At 41.7% G+C, this 21973-nt stretch overlaps 1 long non-coding RNA gene across 1 annotated transcript; it reads right to left on the reverse strand.

Moving 5' to 3' along the window:
- Positions 1 to 357: 357 nt before the first annotated feature.
- LOC121108993 lies at positions 358 to 10297 on the reverse strand. Its single transcript, XR_005843680.2, has 2 exons — positions 6273 to 10297; positions 358 to 3241 (listed from the first exon to the last, which is right to left on the reverse strand). It is a non-coding gene; the product is annotated as an uncharacterized LOC121108993 (long non-coding RNA).
- Positions 10298 to 21973: the final 11676 nt, after the last annotated feature.

Raw genomic sequence — 21973 nt, forward strand, 5'->3', positions numbered from 1 at the left:
CGACGCCGCCGTGCGGCGGTGGGCTGGCAGGCAGCCCTATGGGCCCTATCTAACTTATTTTCCCGACGCTGGGGTTGAATGCTTCCATGGCGTCATTGTACAAGTAGCCCTTCTAAAACTCACTGAGTGGAGGAGAGCTTGTATCATAGAATCACAGAATCATTAAGGTTGGAAAAGACCACTGATACCATCTAGTCCAACCACCAACCCATCAAATCATCCCCACTGCCCACGTCCCTCAGTGCCACATCCACACGGCTCTTGAACACCTCCAGGGACTGCACCACCTCCCTGGGCAGCCTGTGCCAGTGGGTGCTTACAGTATTAATTCACCCATGTAACTCAAGAGCTGGCACTTTCTATTTTATTTTATTTTATTTTTTACATATAGTAAAATAGCAAAAGCGGGGGTTTGCTGAAATGTTTGTATTTGATAGTCACCAAGATGCTTTAGTACATACGGACCCCACTGAAATCTCTCACTTCTGAAGACTGACATGCAGGGATGCTTTAAAAACACTGTGACAGATTTCATCCTTTCTGAAGCACGGGCCAGGCTCTGTTTTTACACCTGAGGTTAAAACTCTGAGAGGCATCAGGGTCACTCAGTGAGGTGCATGCTGAAGGAGAGAATTCACACGCCCTCTCCTTTACTGCTTCTGTTCCATCTCCTCAAAATAAAGCTGCCTCATAAACACAGCGGATCAGCCAAGGCCTCCCCGCCTGGCTCTGTCTCCCAGGAAGCCTGACTGCTCCCTACAGAATTACACAGCACAGGACACCTGCTTGGGAGTCAAACCAAGGACAGCATCGCTGCTCACTGCAGCAAGTGCACATCACACTTCAGGTGACACCTCTCTCCTTGTGTCTGTTTTTGACTTTTGTCTCATTGAAGCCTGTATCCACCCAATTTTCTCTGTGATCCTTTGTAGGCAACTTTTCAGCACCTGAACTCAAAAGAAGTCCAGAAGTGCCTATTTGTAATCCTGTACATCTCCATGACATATCAAGGTCTGCTGACTGCTAATCTATGACCCACAGAAAGATACTCCTCTTACATTTACAGAATAGGCAGAAATAATCCTAGTGAGCTTGCATTTTTTTCTGGAGCATATTAGAGTGTCTTCTGGATGGAGTTCTTAGGGTCAGTGGTGTTAAAGCCGCTTTTTTTACTTACCCTCACACAGCTCTCATTTTCTTCCCTTACCTCAAGGCACGCTGCATTCAGGGTTTCTTGAGAAAAGTTTGACTTTGCACAAAGCAATTTTCTTTTTTTTTTTTTTTTTTTTTTTTTTTTTATTGGTCCGGAGGAAGAGACTTATTTAGTTGGGAAGGGAAGACTGTGGGTAGTTCCTGCCCCTCTGACTGCCTAGTGAACACAAGCATGGTTAGGAGCAGATCTTTTTTTCCTGAAATGATGTGTTTTAGCCACATCCCTGTAATGGCAGGCAAGGCCCATACTGCAGTGTTTAGTACTCACCCAAAGGTAGGCAATGCAAGCTCAGACCCATACACCTCAAGTCTAGTAGATCAGGGCCTCTGGTGACTTGCACAACTGTCACTGAACACTTTCTAATATCTTTGCTGACTTGGCTGTTTTTGCTGGCTGTGCAGCGCTGATAAACCCTTGGGGACAGCATACCAGGCTATCAACATTACCTGCCACTGATGCAAGCTGAAGGTAGGGGTGTGACCTGTCTCTGGGTGTCTGGGCCAAGAGCCTAGTTAGGCTTATTTTGTTTTTTTTTTTTTTTATTTTATTTTTAATGCATGTATTCACTCTGGTAGTAAGCTTTTTAAAACATTTCAAAAGGTTTTGGAGGATTAATTTCCTTCAAGGGGATAATGTTTTCTCCTGGTGCTTTAACAGGTGAAGGTAAACATGTTTATGTCTACAAATAGCTTGAGGGAGAGAACTGTTCTTACAGTGTAAGAGCAGAGGCTGGTTTTAAAGCAATCTCCCATCAGATATGAACTAGTACCTGCAGGAAGAAACTGTTACACTGGGGAGTACTCATGAAAACATAGACCTATGATGTGTTAAACACAGTTCAAGCATCTGTTGAATCAAATAAAGCTTGTTTTCATTTCTAGAATGCTTTGCATCAGCTGTATTCCTGCACTTTGAGAAAAGGGAACTGAGTTTGCAAAGCATCCTCTTTCCTGCCATTGCACAGAACGGGGCTTCCTCTTCCTGGGGTAGACTCAGTGAGTGCTTTCTGCACCACCGCAGTCATTTCCAAAACATTGTCCGAAATCAAAACACAGACTACCAGACTGTGGTCAAAACAGAGTTTGCTCCCAGCAACACTGTTTGATCAAACAGTGTTCCCACCGTGCAGGAGGAAAGCATGAGAGAGATTGGAAGCCGCATCCCAGGTGGAGGGTGTGGTCAATGTCTCCTTGAGAAAAGAGACGATTTACTTAAATGCTATAGTCTGAAATCTCACGTTTGGACTTTAAATTCGATAAAGGTGGCTTCTTAGCCTTGGTGCCATCGTATCTCCAAAATTACAGAAATGCAGAGTACTGTCTCCTCTACATAATTAAAACATTGACCTTCTCTGGCTGTATCTAGTTGGGGAAGGGAAGGATTTTCATCAGTGTCCAATCTTCCTCTGTGACAGACAGTTCAATGTCAGGCGGTTGGAAGAAAAGTCTAACCTTCAATTGAGATGCAAAAGTTTCCATTTAAATTCCCGAGTATAGCTTAAAGATTTCTTGCTCCCACTGCCTGGCTGTTGTGAAGGTGTGCAGGGAATCCTTAATTAGTCAGAAACCGGCTCTCCAGCTGGCGGCACTGCGTGTTGCTGCAGGGCTGCTCGGAGATTCGTAGCCAAAAGCAGGAGTGAGACAATGGCGTCAGGCTTCCAGCAGATGTCCCTGCTATGCAGGATTGCTTTTTATATTTAGGGGTAACCTGCAGATTCATATAAAGCATATTAACCTTTTGCAGTCGTTATCCAAATTCTTGTAAAGGCATAAGTCATGAAAATGGTGTCCCATTTTTCAACGGGGTTTGTTTAATTCCCTTAACATCTCCATTTCGCTGAACCCTTGTGAAATCATTTTGAGGTTAACAATGAAATTTTTATTTCCTCCTCATGAATACAGTTGCAGTCATAGCATAACCCAGAAGCAGTTCAGGAAAAGAAGTCTGCAAGCAGAATAGGATTTTCACTGGTCTCTCTCCCTCCTCTCGATTTGAATTTCTGTTGGTCTACACACTGATGACGGCTCGCTGTGATGTGAAAAAAAGAAAGAAAGAAAAAAAAGCAGAGGTCCCTTTATTTAAGAGGTGAGACAAGTTTGGCATTTACTGGCCTAATGAGTGGGAGCTTCTCTTTTGCTTCACTGCAGTGCCTTTTATGGCGGATGTTGCAAGGCCAAGAGCTGCTGTGAGATCAGCTACTCCCCCCCCCCCCCCCCCCCACACACACACCCACCAGCAGCCTGACTTGGTGGGCCTGGATCTTGGATTAAATTTGTCCCTAGGTCTGGAGCACATCATCCAGCTTCTGCTCAGCTAAGGTGTCCCATCTAGAAGCAGGGACAGCCATATTGCAGTAACTGTGTGACAGGAAAATCAATCACTTGTACAATGGTTTGGTGGAAGCAATGTGCTGCAAATCACAACCTGGAGCACAGGAATGAGGATATGGTTGGGAGTCTCATCATCTGCTTGAATCATGAGAGTGATAATGATAATGAACAAGAGTCCAAGCAGTCTCCCAGGAGGCTGTTTTCTCATTTGCGTTGTGGTATGACAACAAAAGGATAAACAGAGGAATGCACTTAGATATAGCTGCTTTGACACGCAGCTCCCAGGCCAAGGTTGAGAGGTTTTGCAAAACCTTTGGTTAGAGAAAAGTCCTTCTTTTCTGTTTGTGGGGTACTGATGCTGATGTCTCGGACTATTTATTTTACAGTGATTCTGTTCTTTTCCTGAAAGCATCACCAGGAGGACATCAGTGAGTTTGTACGTGGGATAAGAACATTTGGGCCTTTCTGATGAATCACTGGCACAGGCAATCTATTTCATTTAACACTTAAAAATAGTATTCTGGCACACTAGGAGCAACTGTGCTATTTCATACCTACTTTCACAGAAGAGTTATTCCACAACCTAAATTATTTCTAATCTAAGTATACAAAAGAAACAGTAAGTAATAGAATAGAATAGGTTGTTCTTTGCACAGTGTGAAGTGGAGGATCACATAAGTTGACTATACAACTCAAGAACAGACAGTGAGCGTGGAGACCAAGTATGGTTTGAAATGAGATATAACAGACACCACTCAAGAGAGGTCCCTACAGAATCAACCTTCTTCCATTCCTTTAAGGAAAGGGACTTGTATCGAGGGTAGCCAGCAAAGACCTAATGGGACAGAAGTGTCCTCATTTATACATTGCTCTCTAGGAAAAGTGGTAATGGCATTTCCTGATTGCCTTCAGAGTACAGGAACTAGAGCTGTGAGCAGGAACTGGAGTTGTCATTATTTTCTGAAGTCCAGCATACTTTAGTGTAACCAATACATAGTTCAGATATGACTAAGATGTGAGCAAGCGCATCTAGCGTTATACAAACTCAGCCTGGTTTTATTTCTGAGTGTGACATGTGGAACCAATAGCACTTGACAGCATATCCCACAATGCCTCCTATGTACTCTAGTCTATCTGAAATGGGGAAAGAAATTTTGAGAGCACACAAAAAGAAAACTCAGGCTCATCAGCCTGAGTCAAGGTCCTTAATGTTGCTTCATACCTTCCCAGCACCTCTAGTCGATTGATGTCTGCTTTGCATGAGTCTTTGCCTATGCTAAGGCTTACAACGTACCTGCAGGGCTCTTAAACCTATTTCTGACAATGTTGATGGAATCATTCCGACATTAGTCAGATTACTCTTACAAGACAAGCAAAGATGTTAGCCACGGCATGTCTTCTTTTCTCAACATCATTCCCCCACACAATGTCGTGAGTAGCAAGTGTCTGTTTAGCCTGGAGAAAAGTTTGTTGGAAGCAGATACTGTAAAGTTAGAACCATTCTAGACAAAAAAGAGTGCTTTGCTGCTGAAAATGATCCATCCACCAAAGCAGAAATGAGCCTCTCTTTGCAATCACAATAAAATAAAAGCCCATGCCAGCTCTCCCTCTCTTTCTTGAATGATTGTGCTGTGTATAGGTCTGCTGGACTGCATCAATACCTTCTTACAGCCAATAATTCATCCTCATGCTTTTGGCTCAGTCCTGCTGCTCAGATATGCAAGTGCATGCTTCTGCCCATTTGAAAAATCAGCTGCTGCGTATGCACACACCAGTACTGTAGTAGACTTTACACGATATGTGCAATCTGCGTGCCAGCATATCTGTGGGCTCTGAGCCCTTAAGCTTCAGAATTTTTTTGCAGAATACAAAGTAGTGTTAAAAATGTAACAGTATGTTTATGTTATCGTTCTAAGAAACATTTTGATAATGTGCAAACAGTCTGATTGAGCAGGGAGGGTCTGTTTTTCCTTTTTTTTTTTGCTCTTTTTAGTACATAGCAAAAAAGGGCCTGGGGCTGTCAGCATGCCTAGATGCTCCCACAGTACCAATAATAAGAATTAAACAGTAGAATGAGGGAGACAGAGGGATTTTGCAATCTCAGAAGAATGTAATAGAAGTATATTAATTTCCACTGAATTGCTGGGCAGAGGATGCATCTCTTCATACGTCTGGACAAGCTCCAAATATTTCTAGTCTCAGTATAATAGCTCATTTCTTGCTGTCAGTCAGTCCCAAAGTGAACAGAGCTGACGGATGTTGATTCTTTCAGATTTTACCTTTCCCAAGGACCTTGACAGCTTCTGCTGCAGGAAAAACGAGCTTATTTCATTTTTCTCCTTACCTGCTACCTCCCCCAATAGCTGTTTTCTCTCTCTCAAGTAGTCACAGGTTCAGTTTGTATCAAGCAACATCAGTACCTTAGCCTTGGTTCACTAAAAGGGATCCAGGGAATAATGCAATGTGCTATCTGCCCTCTCTCTGCTGTGTGCTACAGCAGCCAACTTCCATGCTTTCATTTCAGAAGTAGTTAGGTATGACAGGAAAAACGTAGGGTAGATGCAGATACGTAACGATGCTGTACTCAAAATAAATAAATACCTAAATATATGTAGTTAAATGGCAGCTACAAATCTATAGTACCTGCAATAGCCAAATAGTTAAACCTCTTTGGTAATTTAATTTCCTACAGGAGATCTTCCATAAAATAACACTGAACTGAGCGTTACCTGCAGTCACTGGAGGCTGGTAATTCATTGCCATTCCATTTCTTCCTTCTGACTTCTGTGTGTGAGTATGGATGTTATGGATTAGCCTTCTTCTGTGTGACTGGTTTACATAGTAAAGTTTAGTTCATCGAGACAAGCAAAGCACATCTACTTTTTCCTGAAATGTTCATTAGGCAAAAGCTTCACTAGCTTAAGACTTTTCCCCAGTTCTCAGAAGAGCTCTATCACTTTTTTGTAAGATAGATTTTAGCTGAAATTTGTGATCAACAGATAGGAGCAGAGCCCTTCCTGTAAAAAGCTGTCCTGAGAAAAATGCAGTTTTGTTTACAGCCTATGATAATCTCAGTGAGATAATTCATGGAGAGTCTGTGAGGAAAACCAGCTTAGCATTTCTATGCCATTTTTAAACAACATATATAATCTATACCCATCTATGCAACAGTATTTAGAGCTAGACAAAATTCTAGAAGTCAGGGTCAGGAAGAAAGTTGTTCACAGTGAAGGAGAAAGACTGTACTTGTTGGGTAGTACTTTAACCACCACCGTGCCTTTCTACATCTGTTTTCCAACTCTTCTTTTATTAATACAGAATAAATTGTCTCAATCTGCCTTTACATTTAAGTTATTCTATGTGTCTATAACATTCTGCTTTTCTGTCTGAACAGGCACTCTTCTATGTGAACGGTAAAATGGATAGAAGTTCGCAGTTGTTAGAGGAGGAAAAGCTGCATTAGGCTGCAGTCCATCATCCTGTAGGGGTCTGCTATAGTACCATGAATGAGGCTGTATTAGATATTAAATTGATATTAATATAGAAGCATTTTACATTATCTGAAATTATAGTGAGAGAGCAGCCTGGGAATGGAATTTTCAGTGGCGTAGTAGTCCTGTGAGCAAGAAGCAGGACCCAGACCATTACCAGAAGTGGGGTGCCAAGTGAGCTGGTGCTACTCGTGTCTGTCCAGCCTCAGCCCTGGTGCCTGGAGCTGCCAGCCCCATTGGGTGGCTCCCTCACCACCCCATCTTTTCGTTGGACAGGTGGGAATGGGCAGATTCTGTCCCTAGGATTTGGTCTAAAATCCATCGGAGGCAGAGGGAGTGGAGTTTAGATTTATGAGCGAGGTTCACTGCTTCAATAGACGTCATTTCCCAGAAAAAAAAAAGCCCTCTTCTGGCCCCACAGCCCTGCAGGTGGCATGGAGCAACTGCAGGCAGTAGGTCCTGCTTAGTCTCTGAAGCTTTGCTGGGAGCATGAAAAGTCTTATGGCATTTTTGCAGAAGAATGGATATAAACCTTTTGGCATTCTGGCTATATTAAAATTAAATGGATGTTTTCTGCTTAATTCAAATTTCTCCTGCATTTTAATTGATGCAGCTTTAATGCCTTGCTTCTCCCAGAAGAAGGCTGAAGAAGGCTTTGAAACAGCCCTTCAGCTGTTCCCTTACTTCCTCTCCCCCCATAGATGTCAGGTAAAACATAGCATTTAACAGTATTTAAAATTTGTATTGCACTTTATGACATTTGTGGAAACTGGCATCATAGAAATATCCTCTTTCATAACCATTTTCTGTAGATTTTTTTCATCAGGGTATGAGACCATGGGAAATGAATGCTTTTGCTGATGGGGTTAGAATTATGAGACAAGGAATATCTTTAGTGAAGCGCTTTAAACTCTCGGAACAATTTTTTCCTCTCAAAATACTCGCAACAGAAGTACATTACACCTGGTGCCCTGGTTTCATTTCTGCATGCTGTCTTCTCAGAGGTTTCACATAGCTTACAAACGGAAAGTCTGGCTACACCACGTACATTTGCTGCTGATGGGCATAAATAGTGGGTAGACTAGTAAAAATACCACATTTCTTCTCATTACAGTATAAATTTCCAGTGCTGAGTAAATACTAAACACAGTGGATGAGATATCCTGTTACTAAGGCAACTAACTCCTGTGTTATCTTTAAATATATATATAAACTCCTTGTGCTATTCAGTAAAAATAAATAAAAGCACCTGTCAAGACCTAGTGAACTGAATTCTTGATGTGAGCTGTCTTGTATAAGACTAAAAATGGTGCATGCCTCAGACTGGACTTTCGGATTGACAGTAAGAGTAAATATAAGCAGTGATGACTTTCAAGTTGCAGTGTTGGCCAACTTGTACAAAATAGGTATTAGGACTAACTTTTCTAGGGCCTTTGTATGCAACACATACCTTCCAAGAATTTATGTATTTCAGTGTTTCATAGCACCTCCTGAGACAGCTGTTTTGCTCATTTCATTAGATAGATCAGTGTGTTCCTCAAGAATGGCAATTTTTATTAATAATGAGCAAAACCAAGAGAATTCCCACATGCATGGCTTATAATGTGTAATCTCTAAACCTTAGTGTTTATTTTTAATTCCATGGACATATTTTTAACATTGGAATGCATCATATAATAAGCAAGTGCACATAACTCAATGCTGCTCCAAAAGAGTAACTATAGCCCTACTTACACAGCAGTTCTCATGTTCACCCTCTCTCTTATACCCCAAGAGAAGTGTCCGTCCCTTCTCTCACATCATTTCATAATGCCAGGAGGTCCTTATCCATGTCCCTCAATGGGTTGCTCTCTTTCCATGGCTGGAGTCCAAGTAATTTCAGCTTTTTCTAACATCTCAGAGGTGACACCGTTATATCCATTTTTGGAAAACGTCAGTGGTGCATCAAAACTGAGAAGAATCCTTGCTCCTGATGTCTGTTCTTGAAGAAACTTTCCTTATACTATTTCGATCTCATCCTTTTCAGATGTTTCCCTTGTGTGGTCATAAAGGTGGTGCTTGTAATTAGGGAAACCCTTCATTCCAAGAAAAATTGATGCAGTTCTTTGGCCAATTATCTCCCAACAGGGAAAAGAGTATTTCATGACCCTTCAATCCAAAAGTTAAATATGTTTTAAGCGATGTGCTCACACCCAAAACTTTACTGCAGTGTAAATGAATTCTACCTCATACAGCCCTTTTCTTGCTCACCCTCAGCTGCTGAAGGAGAACATCTTCCCCTTTGAGGCCTCTGTCTGTCTGGCGTTCCCAAGCAGCCTTCAGGCTGTACTTCTCCCTTTTCATCAACAATAAACTCCTTGCTCTTAAAACCTAGGGGGAACATGGATTACACATGCATGGAAATGGAGTTTTTAATAACAAGTGGCCAAATCCTCAGACGTTTCCTCTACATATATTTGTGCATCTAGTAAGAAAAATAAAAAAGGCCTGATCCCAATAAGGAATGTATTTCTAAATTAGCAATCATTTTTAAAAACCCTCAAGTCTGAGATACATTAAAATTTAAGGTGATGTCTGAACACATACTGTGGGTATGAACACATACTCTGGTGCTTTAAGGTGCATCGAGCAGTGTTTTACTTGCACGCAGTTCCATTAATTTCTGTGACCCAGTTATAGAGTAAGACACCACTCAGCGAGAGAAAAGATGTTAAAAATCAGCCCACAGTATTTGATGCTAATTTGATTTCTGTACTGCCTACCAGACCCAGTCACCCCGTTCTGCTTTCACCACAGTGCAGCATCTCTTTCATAGATGCTGACATCTCTAGACGGCTGTCAGCCTTTGTAATGAAGAATATTAGAATAACACTGTATCTCTTTCAGTAAAGCCCATATGCATCCATTCATGAGCAGGATATTCTTTCAGTGATTCTTGTAAAATTCCATGGCATTTTTAAGTTTGATATTCAGGTTTCTGTGACTATGGTAACTTCTGTGCCTTTACATATTGTAGGCTGTGCAGCCACAAAGCTGCATAGGAGATAATTGATTTTCTCCCTCAAGGAACTTGGTGCTCCACTTCAGAGATTGTCCTTTGGATTATCGACTCCTTATCATTAGTCATTTGCAAAATTATTGCCATGGCTATGAGGTTCACAAACCTGTCAGACTTCTGTCTGCTTTTCCTCAGGGTTGGTTTCTTGACCAGGATGGTCTTAATCCTCTTACACTTGTTAGAAACAAAGCTAGCTAGCTCTGCTGGCACTTTCTCCCATAAGGCTGACATTTCAAATCAGTTTTTTATCAACATGTGCTTCTTGCTTGCTTTATGATAGCCTCAAAAATGTTGCCAAGAGTTTGGTCAGTGATGATAACCTCTGCGGAGTGCTGACCTACAGCAAGGAGCCTTTCCAAATGACTCCTGCATATTAGCAAACACGTAGTCTGTGCTTGCACTTGGCTACACTGCCGCCATTTTCAGCGTTTCGTGGTTGGGCTAACAGTTCATTTATAATGCCTCCATCCCCATTTTTATTTTTTTCTGTTTCAAATAATTTTCTAACTCCAGAATAAACCTTCACTCTAGGCTAAATAGTGCATACACTGCCTGCCTGTGATTAATTGAATTATTTGCTCCAAAATATCAAAATGATTAGAATAGCCCTTGAAGATCCAGTAGAATGGGCATGTGTTTTTGTTTTGAACTGGACGGGCTTTTAATGACAAAGGGTGAAATTCATGTTTTATAAATATTTCACCAAACACCTTGACAGCTATTTACCTTCTAAAGCATACTGGTTTCTTATGCTGATTTTCAAAGCATTTAGGACTTCACAGAAGTGGTAGTGATCATGCAAATGTAATAGAGTATCTGAGTTTAAGATACTGCTATTTCCCTGTGTTTTCATGCTGTTTTCATAGCAAGAAAGTGCTGCTTATCAGTGCAGTCTCTGCAGTTTTCAAACACCACAGGTAGCAATAGGAATGACTCACTGCTTCCATTAATGTCTGCGGTTTCCCCTTTTGTGCCTTCATGATTTCTGACTTACATTTAAGGTAATCGTTGAGCGGGAAGGATCTGGTTTTTATTTTGCACCTGTATCTGACCAAGGCATAGGGCTGAACACGACGGAGCTACTGCAATATGTCCCATGGCAGTAGTCTGTTAGTTTCCATGTTATATATTCTTTTGTTTGCAATCAGGCTCCAGCTACTACTGGAGGTACTACTGGTCCCCAGTGAGCTTGTCATCCTCTGGAGAAATAACAGCAGAATTGGGATCCAGAAATGTAGTGACAATTTTAGTGTCATTGTTTCAATAGCACTAGAGAAAGATTGATATGAAGGCACGGTGTTTTGGGACAAAACAATAAGGGCTGTGACTATCAAGAACTCTTTCTTACCTGTTTAACATCAGCAGTATTCATGCACATGCACGTTTGTATACACAAACCCTTTTTCTATTGATTTGATTTTCTATTTACGATTATTTTCTATTTACAATGCCTCTGCTCATCTGTCTGTGAGGGAGTCCGGAACATCCCTGTATGCTACAGAAAGATTCTGAACTTTGCTGTTAAGTCTTAAACTAGCCGTGACAGATGAGTGTCTGTTCTCAGCCCCATATTTCTCTGGTAGTGGCAATTCTGCAGTTAACTTGTTCCATTGCCTAACTTTTCAAATAGTTATAATGTTTTCCTAATATTAAATCTAAATTACTCCTTGCTGCATCTTAAACCCATTAGTTCTTGTTCTGTCCTTGTTCTCTAATGAGAATAATTGGTCTATGTCCTTTCTATAACAACCCTTTACATATTTGTAGACAGTAATGCTTCCCCTCAGTCCTCTTTTCTCTAGACTGAACAGGCCCTGTTCTCTCCACCTTTTCTCAGAGGTCTTATTTACTAACCCTTTCATCATTTTTGTTGCTCTCACATGAACTCTCTCCAATTTCTCTGTCTGTTTTAAAATGTGGTGCCCCAAAACAAATGCTGTTCTCCAAATGAGGCCTAGCCAATGCTAAGTAGAGCAGAATAATTATCTTGCTTGTTTAACATGAGATATTCCTGAATATGGCTCTCACCTCCTCTGTGAAAGCTTGGTGATCTTGACTCACGTCTCATATATCATCCTTTATAACCCCACAGAAAACAGGAGCTCGCTAAGGCAACATTTTTACCGCAAAGAAAAATATATTAAGTACTGATTTCCTAATTATCCCCTTTTCCAAAGGAGAGGCTTTCCCCTCCCTGCCGTCTTATACTGTTGACAACCACAAAGTGGTCCAGGAGACTTTGACATCCTTCACCCCACGGCACAGGTGCTCCTCACCATAAAGCTGTGGCCTCACACTCCTCCTCCCTACACTTGCATGGGGCTTTAGGCTGCCACTCCTTCCTCTCACATGTCCCCAAAGGCCTCTTTCTACCATCACTGGCTGCTGTTGATGGACAGTGCTCCTCTGAAGGGCCACAGTGGACAAGTGCTGTGACAGTTGCCAGCCTTCACCAGGTTTTTCTCGGCAAGGTTGTTTCAGCTTGAACAAACTTGCAGGCATGCATAAGAAGGAAAGTGCATTAAGTGCAATCACGTGTTAAGGATGGCTGCTGCAAGCCCAGCTCACAGAGTGCTGCCTGGGCAGCACTGCTGAGAGCCCACCTGCAGCATCAGCCATTCACACAACAACTTTTAGTGAGGATTCACCACTGCTCTTGGGTTGGTTTGTACCCAACCTATCATAAACACAGGAAACATCAATGAATTGTATTTAAAAGAAAAGAAGTTCATTAAAGAGTAAAGGAATACAGCTTCAATAATGCAAAGGTGCTTGCCTCTTTTTCACACTGAAGGGGGAGTTTGCACACTGATGTATGAGGGCTGTTCCAAAAGTAAAGCCTCCTGTTTTATTATGTTTGTCCACAATGTCTAAGGTGGATGTTGGTGATGTGGCAACAGAGGCTGAACCTTCCTGCCAATATTCCATTACATTTTGTTGCCATGTCACAGATGGCAGCAGAGGGGCAGTCTGACAAAGTGGTGTCTGACATGGAAGCACATCTGAATCAAAGGTGTATTGTTGAATTCTTCCAGTTGATAGATGGCACCCATTGGCATTCATCAACACCTGCTGAACGTTGTTGGAAACCAAAGAGTGGATGTGAGCACCGCGAGGTGGTGAGTGGTGCATTTCAGCAGAGTGACGGTGACAGTGGGTGACCTCCACTGGTGAAGATTTTTACAAGTGTGGCTTGCAGGCTCTTGTCCATCACTGGTGAAAATGCGTAGCTAATGGTGATGGCTATGTTGGAAAACAGTGTTTTGTAGCTGAAAATCTGCTCTATCAAATAGTGTTATTGTGATTTTTATATGTCTTGTAGTTTCCACTGAAATTCATAGGATGCACTACTTTTGGAGTGACCTACATTATTCGTGTCCACCTCCTCATGCTTCTAATTCTATTGGACTGTGATTAGTGCTTTGTTCCACAGAGAGTGCAGGCTTTTAGCTAGGAAATTCAAGGTACCCACCATACGACACTGGTGGTCTTTAGTTTGTTTTCTTCTGGATGATCTGAAGGTTTGACTTTTAAAAGAGCTCCAGTTCAGCTGCTTGGGGTTGTGCAATCACCCCTGTTCACATGCCAGAAGTCAAGCCTTGTGACTTGCCCATCTGTTTTCCAAGTCCACTTCATCCGTAGAAGCCTGCAATGAGCAGATGAGAAGAGGTCTGGGAGGGGGGGAGCTGGAGAGCTGAAGCCCGTGTGCTAGTGACAAAAATAGTAGCAAGAGGAGGAAGAGCACACTACTGTTTTGAGTCACACTCAGGGAGCGGAGGATGAATTTATCTTTACTCTGAAATGGTTATCGAGGCTGTGGTTTTGTTTTGTTTCCACATCTGTGCTGTGAATGCTTTGCCTAAGCATCATTCCTGATGCTTGTTTGGGTACTCTGGGAGGAATTGCTCTGGACTTTGAGGTGCTGCGGCAAGTGGATGCTTCACCAGCGGAAGCACCTTTACAGGACTCCCTCACAGGCAGCTGAGAGGTTACCCCTAGATCCTGCCCCAGTTCTCCTGCCAGTGAGATCTGAGTTGCTGACACCCTCAGAGCTCCCCTGCAGGGAGAAGGAAGCCTGGTATCCTGCTGTAATGCCAACTGCCACCATTTTGCTTTGAGCCTTAACCAAAACATGGTCTCCTTATCTTCCAATGTATTCATGTGATGCAGGGGCAGCTATACTTTCCAGAGACATTGTGTGACGTTAAATGTCTACCAGACTTTGGGGTTGGACCCAGACACCCCGTTGCCTTTGCTGAGCTTGGACTCTGCCCTGGAGATCCCCCACCTGAAAGCACTGCTGAACATTACTTCTTTCAAAGAGCAAGGCTTAATCTGCTGACACACCAATTTGTCTGCAAATAATTAAAAACTCAGCCAGTGAATCCTGAAGAAATGTTTCACTTTTGGACTTGGAGGGAGGATGCAAGTGGCACAAATCTGCCTACCTCCCCATCCCTGCAGTCAGCAGAGATGCTGGGCCAGAGCCTTCACTTTGCTGAGTCTGTGTTTGCCAAGGCAGGGCGAGGCACCCTGGCGTCTCCTCTCTTTGCCTGGCTCTCGACCTACATTGCAGCTGCCAGGAGCTGCTCTGGCATGCAGCCTTCAGCAGCTCCTCCAAGGCCGTAGCCACAATGAGTATAGGCAGATAGTGGTATGGGCTGGGTGCTCCCCTGTGCCCTTCTTTCTCCTGCTCATCTCTGCCTGCCCTACCAGAGTGCCCCTCAGAGTGAAGGGACAAAGAAGCCTGAAGGTACTCACTGGTGCTGACGATCACTCACGCATGCGGGTAGCACAGCTCTCTTTTACCTCAGCACCTTATAAGCAATGCAGAAAACATGCCCATGATTTACAAGGCTCGTGCTGAATGTAGCGGCATCATTGACTGCTACATTTTTCCAGATCGGTGCACCAGTATGTTGCTTAATAGACCTCTAGCGTAATGTGCAGCAGTACACAGCTCTGTACCTTGGAGCTAAAGCTTAGGAGGTAGAACAGTGCGGTTGTTTTTCATACTGCATACAGTGAAATTATACAGGAAGTAAACCACCTCGTGAAGAGACTAGATACCAGAGGAGTTATTTTTCTCAGATAAATTAAAAAGAACGATTAAATGCCAGATAGGTAGGTCACGTATGGCGGATACTACAGAAGTGCTTTTCTTGCTTGGGAACTGGCCATATACGTTACCTACTGACTCTGAAATGACTGGGAAAGTGTACTTACAAAAATTGCTACTGCTGATTTATTTTCTGACAGAAGAAATAGAAATGAGGTTTGGTTACACCTCATAGTGCTAAAATACTGTGGCTTGTAAAGAGCGCCTGAGTGTGTGAGGACACGATGACTGGGTTGCTCTGCGCTTGACTGATGAGCTTGCATGGCCCTAGCAAAAACCTCATGCATTGAGCAAGGATCCATGAAACGCAGACCCATCTGACTGCACAGTCTGCTGTCTCTTTTGGCTTTGCAGTACAGTACCATGTATGTATGGGACGCTGAATGCAAATAAACCTGACTGAAAGCAGGAGCAAGGTGTCCCCAAACTTTTCAAAACCAGCATCAATTTAATATCTCTTATTGGCCAAGATCAATGCAACTCCTGGGGAATTTCTCCTGCCATCAAAACTCTGACCCTGTTTTGGGCCAGTCATACAGATGTTGAGGCCCTGGAGCACGTCCAGAGGAGTTCAGTGAAGCTGGTGAGGGATCTGGAGAACAGATCTTATGAGGAGCAGCTTAGGGAACTGGGATTGTTCAGTCTGGAGGAGAGGAGACTCGGGAGACCTTATTGCCCTCTACAGTGACCTGAAAGGAGGTTGTGGTGAGGTAAGGGTTGGCCTCCCAGGTAACAGCGGTAGGATGAGAGGTAATGCCTTCAAGTTGCACCAGAAGAGGTTCAGGTTGGATATTAGGAAAAATTTACTATCAGAAAGAGTGGTCAGGCACTGGAATGAGCTGCCTAGGGAGGTGGTGGAATCACGGTCCCTGGAGGTGCTCAAAAAACATTTGGATGCAGCACTGAAGGACATGTGTTGGTGGGCAGTATTGGTGGTAGGTGGATGGTTGGACTAGGCGATCTTACAAGTTTTTTCCAACCTTAATGATTCTATGACTCTATGCTTTTTTTTTTTTTTTTCCTGTATGAATCATCACATACAGTAGACCAGAATGGTCCCTCAGTGTTACATAACAAATATATTTAAATCAGATCTTGTAGACAATGAGATATGTTTTCACCTCTCTGATTTTGTTTCTCTCGTTTCTATCCAGATAGGAAGTAGCATGTTACTCAGAGGATAAGTACAACTCATTTTAAAGGCCATCCCACTCTGTATCAAAACCTTTTCATTCATCTCAGCAATTGTTGGCAATTTGTAATCCTGACTATTGAGGGGCAACCCTATAGAGAGAACTTCTTGTGTGTACATGCTCATGCCATCCCTAAACTCTCTGATTGTGGAGTTTAGCAATTTCCTCTTTGCAAAGATTTTCCTCCCACCCAAAATACATACCTGAATATTGTAAGTTCGGGGCTTAACTGGAATTAATCACCACAATGCTAGTTTCTTCAAAAATAGGAAAGAGTAAGTGTGTCACAGCAGAGTAACATTGTCTGCACAGAGACCTGGTGCATTGTTGCTGCCCCATGTGGGCCTGCTTCATGCAGACACACCTTATGTTGAGACCTGACACCTATACATGGGCTCTCCATTCAGTGAGAAGTTTGGGGGAATTTCTTTACGGGATCCTGCTCTTTCAGACTAATAGTGTCTAGGGTTCAAATTCTCTGACTCAGTGGAATAGAAGTTAAAAATAAAAGAAGGGGCTGTGAACGTGTCTGCCTCGTGTTCTGGGACGGGAAGAGAAGTGGAAAAGTGTTGTTGTTCGAGTGAGTAACGTGCAAACACTGTTCTTCCCTGTTTGTCTTTAGCTCTCTGACTGCTGTCAGTGCAATAGAAGAAGCAGAAACACCACAGCCTAGCATTCTGAGTTCACGTCAAAAGCTAACCAACCCAACTTGGCCTTTCTCCCCACACTTGTAAGTGACAGAGATAAACTCTGTGGAATGGGGAGGGATCAAACAGTTATTATACCACGCTCCTTTGAAATATGTAAGTTCAGTTGGCCAGGTCTACTTTGATACTCAGTTCTTAACAACTTGATAGGCAATCTATAACTTCTTAAAAAAATCTTTAAAGTGTGAGTGTGACAAGAAGCCCCTCAATCTTTTAGAGACCAGCCTTAAAAGCAAATTCCTTCTAAATCCAGCTATTCCAGTTAGCGTGACGGCACAACCCTGTCCCCTCTCTCAGACCTTAAAAGATGATATTTATCAGAACTGTGAATATTTCCTGGCTCAATGCATTTTTTAATATCATTTGCATCAGTGTCTCTGTTCACCTTATATTTCATGAGCAACCAAACTGTGGAATGTTAACCTTTTCTGTAAAAAAAATAGCAGTTTAAGTGGAAGTCAATCTTGGCACAGTCTACAAAAAAACTGTCTCAGCTGTCTGGGTGAATGCTTTGTCTGGCATTCCTTGCAATTCTTTGGGTTGAATTCAGTGTTTCTCCTACTCCTTCTTCTTCTTTTAAGGCTGAAAAAAAGAAGTTTCACAAACTAATATTAGTATCACATTCTCTAAATTGTCAAGTCATGCTCTGGCTAGTTCTTCTCCTCTACAGTGCTTTGTGACACATTGAGCATTTATGCTTACGGCACATCTCTTCTTGTGTAATTTATAGTATTTAAAAGCTCAGATGATCCTGTGGCTTCTTGGTTCCTCAGTGCTTAAGTGGACTTTTGGCTCTGTAACAGTGGTTCCAAATCTAACAGGCAGGCACTTGCCGTTACAGTGCTTGATGGCTCCCATACTCCAAGGACATAACTAGCAGTATGAAAGATTTCTCCAAAGACTGATGCAAGCAATTAACTGAATTACTTCAAAAGGGTGTAGATAGGACAGATTTAAAGTGGAACCTGTTACTGTGCCAGTGGCTGGATGACGATCCTGCTTTGCCAGTCGAGGGAGAAGAAAACCCTTCTCTGCCAGTTCTCAATGAAGAAATTCTTGCTGTGACAGCAGATCTAGCTTGCATGTTTGATTTAATGCCCTCAATTACCATATCTTTGTAATTATTGTCCATGTTTGATAAGTCTTGTAGAAACTATCAGGTCTTGAGTAGAGGATCTAGGAGTCTTGTAAGAATATAATGTCTTGAATTGATCCTTGTTTAATGTTTCACCGCTCTGCTACCGATTGATCATTCTTTGAATAAAATGATAGCATAGCTGTATGCCAACACCTGTGATTCATTTTCACTTAGATAATCAAAATGTTGTTTCACAAGACCCTGATGATGTTCAGGATGCCTTTTAGGAGGTATTACCTTTCTCCAAGCTGGCTGATTCAGATGGTCTGCTTCTTATAACTCTATCAGACTAAATCCCATGGTTTATGAGGCATGCTTTCCTCTTGCAAAAAGTTCTGACAGGGGTGCAAAACTGTTTCATTGCAAAGTATTTCAGCTACTGAGGAATCAGAGTAATTTTTCTTTCTTCACTTGAAGGATCTGCAGCACTTCAGCATATCCTATATCAATAACTATGTGTTGTAACTTCTTACAGTAAATTTAAGGATATGCATCCTGGTCCATGTGGATCAACCATTCATCCAAGCATCTGTTTTCTCTCTATCACGCTAAAACCATAATGCTAAGATTCAAATACTGACTTTTTTTTTTTTTTTTTCAGGAGGGCATCTTTTAGCAGTGCTGACAAAAAAAAATAAGGTTTTCTCTCCTCTGGCAGTTATGAATAATAACGTTCCTGTTTGTAGCTGAATTTTGAAAGCACATACCCATCTGCCAGGGATGTGACTCTTACTATTGTTTAGTCCTAATAATTTAAATAGTGTAATGGAGTTTGAAGCTTGCAATAGCAATAAAATGGTATGCAAAGATCACCTTTAGGAGGGCTTGAGCTTGGAAGCAGAAGGACCAATGAGTCTGGATGCTCTAATGTAGTTAAGAGATCTTGTAGTTTTCAGGTTGCTACAGTAAGCAAGTATTTCATAGACTTTAGGGACACAGGTGAATTTTACCTAGGAAACAATTTTCCTACAGTTTTATGTCTGAACATGATGATATGTTCTTGTGTTTTAGCACACTTTTTTGATATTGCATGAGACACAGTAGCAATAGCATCAGGAAAATTGCACTGTAGCACTGACTGCTGTCTACCTGCAGCAAAGACAAAGTTCATATAGGACACAGAAGGCACAGAGCCCCTGCTGACCTTCTGTGAATGAAGTTTTTAGTACACTCCGAGAAAGCAATCTTTCTTCCCATAGATCTTTGTACTATCTTACTTTTTTTTTTTTTTTTCCTAAAGAGAGAGGACACCGCTGTAATTTTATAAGAACTATCAGCATCAAAAAGACTCTAAAAGCATCTGAAAAGGCCAGAATTGTCAGCCACCTCCTTTCACATTAACACAGACCAATTGGATATCAGCCTGATTCAGTGTGGTCAGCCTGAGTGGTGCGACTCAATAGTTGTGGCTGGCATGGCCAATGGTTTGGGTCATGTAACATGATCAATAATCAATACTGGGGTTTGTTTTTGTGATATTATTATTATTATTATTTTACTGAGCAATGTAGTTATTTACATCTGATAAAACAAGCCTTCCTCTAAGTCTAGTGATTCTCCTGCATTTTCATGAGTGCAATTACAAATATTCTCAGTTGAAGTGTCACCATCTGCCTCTTTCAGAGACCGATACATTGGGCTTCTCACCGCTCACCTTTGCTTTCTACAACATTGATGGTCCTTTGAGTTAGTGATGCTTGTATAATTCCAGATGATAGCTTCCCATACCCACGTGATACCATTTCTTCCTGATTAAGCAGAACAACTGAGCACCTGATTGACTTTTACCATAAATGCTGACATTCTGCAGCCAAAGGGGGACACGGGAAAAAAACACTTTGATAGTCTTTAATGCATACAGACCATTTTCAGCAAAGATTTCCATTTCAAGAGATTTGTTAGTATAGTCTTGGATTAGTGTATGCATTGAAATCTTTACTTCGGGAGATTTTCATCCTCTGAGGCACACACATCACAGCTCTTTGTTGTTCAGAATCCATATGATTATATGCTGAATAATGAATATTTTTAAAAGCTTTATCCAGCCACACTGTGACACTTTACCAATTTCAGCCAATCTGACACCCTTGCTCTAATTTTTTTTTTTTTGACATTTCCTAACGTAAAACTTTTAGCAAAGACTTGCAGCTATTTAGAAATTCTTCAGTCCCAGGCAAATAAACTGCTGAGATGATGATTTAAAAAAATAAAAAAATATGGTATGCTGAATTTGTTTTAGAACAAGCTGACTAGCTGCAATTGAGGTTAATTGACCTTTATAATGGATACACAGGACAGTACTAAAGCTATGTACATAAACTACAAGTTTATTTGAAAGCAAATTGTGTTAATTGACATTCATTGTGCATCTTTCTGTTGTTTATTGCTAGTTGCTCATGTGAATAGTTTGTTGATATTACAGATAGGACAAACATTTGTTTCAGACAAATAGGATTTTCAGTTGAATAGGTTTTAATTAAATGATCTCCTATACTCAATGCTGAAATTGTGAAGTCTGTACAGTATGTAGTTAATCCTGTTGTCTAGGATCTTAAATTGTTGACTCACATCTCACACAAATTTGTTTATTTTTGGCAAATAATGTCTAACATTTCTGGCAGTTGCACAAGATTTAGGTCTTTTCCCAGGGTTAAACATGAGACTGTGGTGCTGCAGGGACAGAGTTAATGCCAGAATTATAGGTGGCTTGTCCATCTCACAGGACAAATCAGTGCTATTGTAAACGTGCATTCACCACTATGTAAAAGCATAAGTTAAGAGGATATGCAGCTGCTCTCATACACCATCCTGTTCTTCTGGACACTTAGCTGCTGTTTTCCCTTTCACAGATCTCACTAACCATCTGTACAGCCTCACAAATATACCCATAGCATTGATGTTTTTCTTAGCGTACAATATTTTATGATACCTTACTTAAGTTCTATATATGTCCACTAATTCAGTACAAACCAGTCCATTTTCCCTTTTTTTTTTTTCTAATGAAGGGAAACCATGGTTGACAAAGTTGCTATTCATACGGCCACTTCCATTAGTGATAGCTTTCTCTTCAATTTGAGAACAAAATAAGAAGTACCCCTCCAAAGCCCCGGGTAGAAGCCTTTTCTAGGTTACAAAGAACATTTTGCTTAAAAAAAGTTGAAGTGAGAAAAGATTGCTAATACATTTTATCTAAAAATAAAACTGAACTACGACGAAAGGTAGATGTCCTGTAGGCATGTTCACAGCATTAATTCACTGGCACAGAGCTATCAGTTACGCTAATAATCTAGATCCTTCCGATTCTACTTCACTGTCTTTAAATAGCCACATAGCTAGACATCGTCAAGGAAGTAAAAGAAGTTTTTTTTCTGTACATTTTCCCCACATAAGTGTTTAAAGAGAAATAACTGTTACACCATTTCTGTTCGTGTTCCAATGAGTAGTTCCAAGACTGGGTAAAATATGGAGCTTGACAGAATCAGTGGCTGGTTGTCAACCTGCAGTGAGTATGCTAGCTCATGCCAGCCCTTAGGCCAGCCCTCAGGACATCGTGGTCAAACAAGGAGCTACAGACTGATAGGTTCATCACATGGAACAAATACTGGAGATATACGAGCTGAATGCCATGCACGTTCACTTTACAACCTCTTCCACATTCTCCTGAGTTGTAGGGGATGATCTGCTCATTACCAATCAGACACAAAAGATCAGGGATGGAAACAAA

Source organism: Gallus gallus, chromosome 1 (assembly GCF_016699485.2).
Source record: "Gallus gallus isolate bGalGal1 chromosome 1, bGalGal1.mat.broiler.GRCg7b, whole genome shotgun sequence".
Lineage (NCBI taxonomy): Eukaryota > Metazoa > Chordata > Aves > Galliformes > Phasianidae > Gallus > Gallus gallus.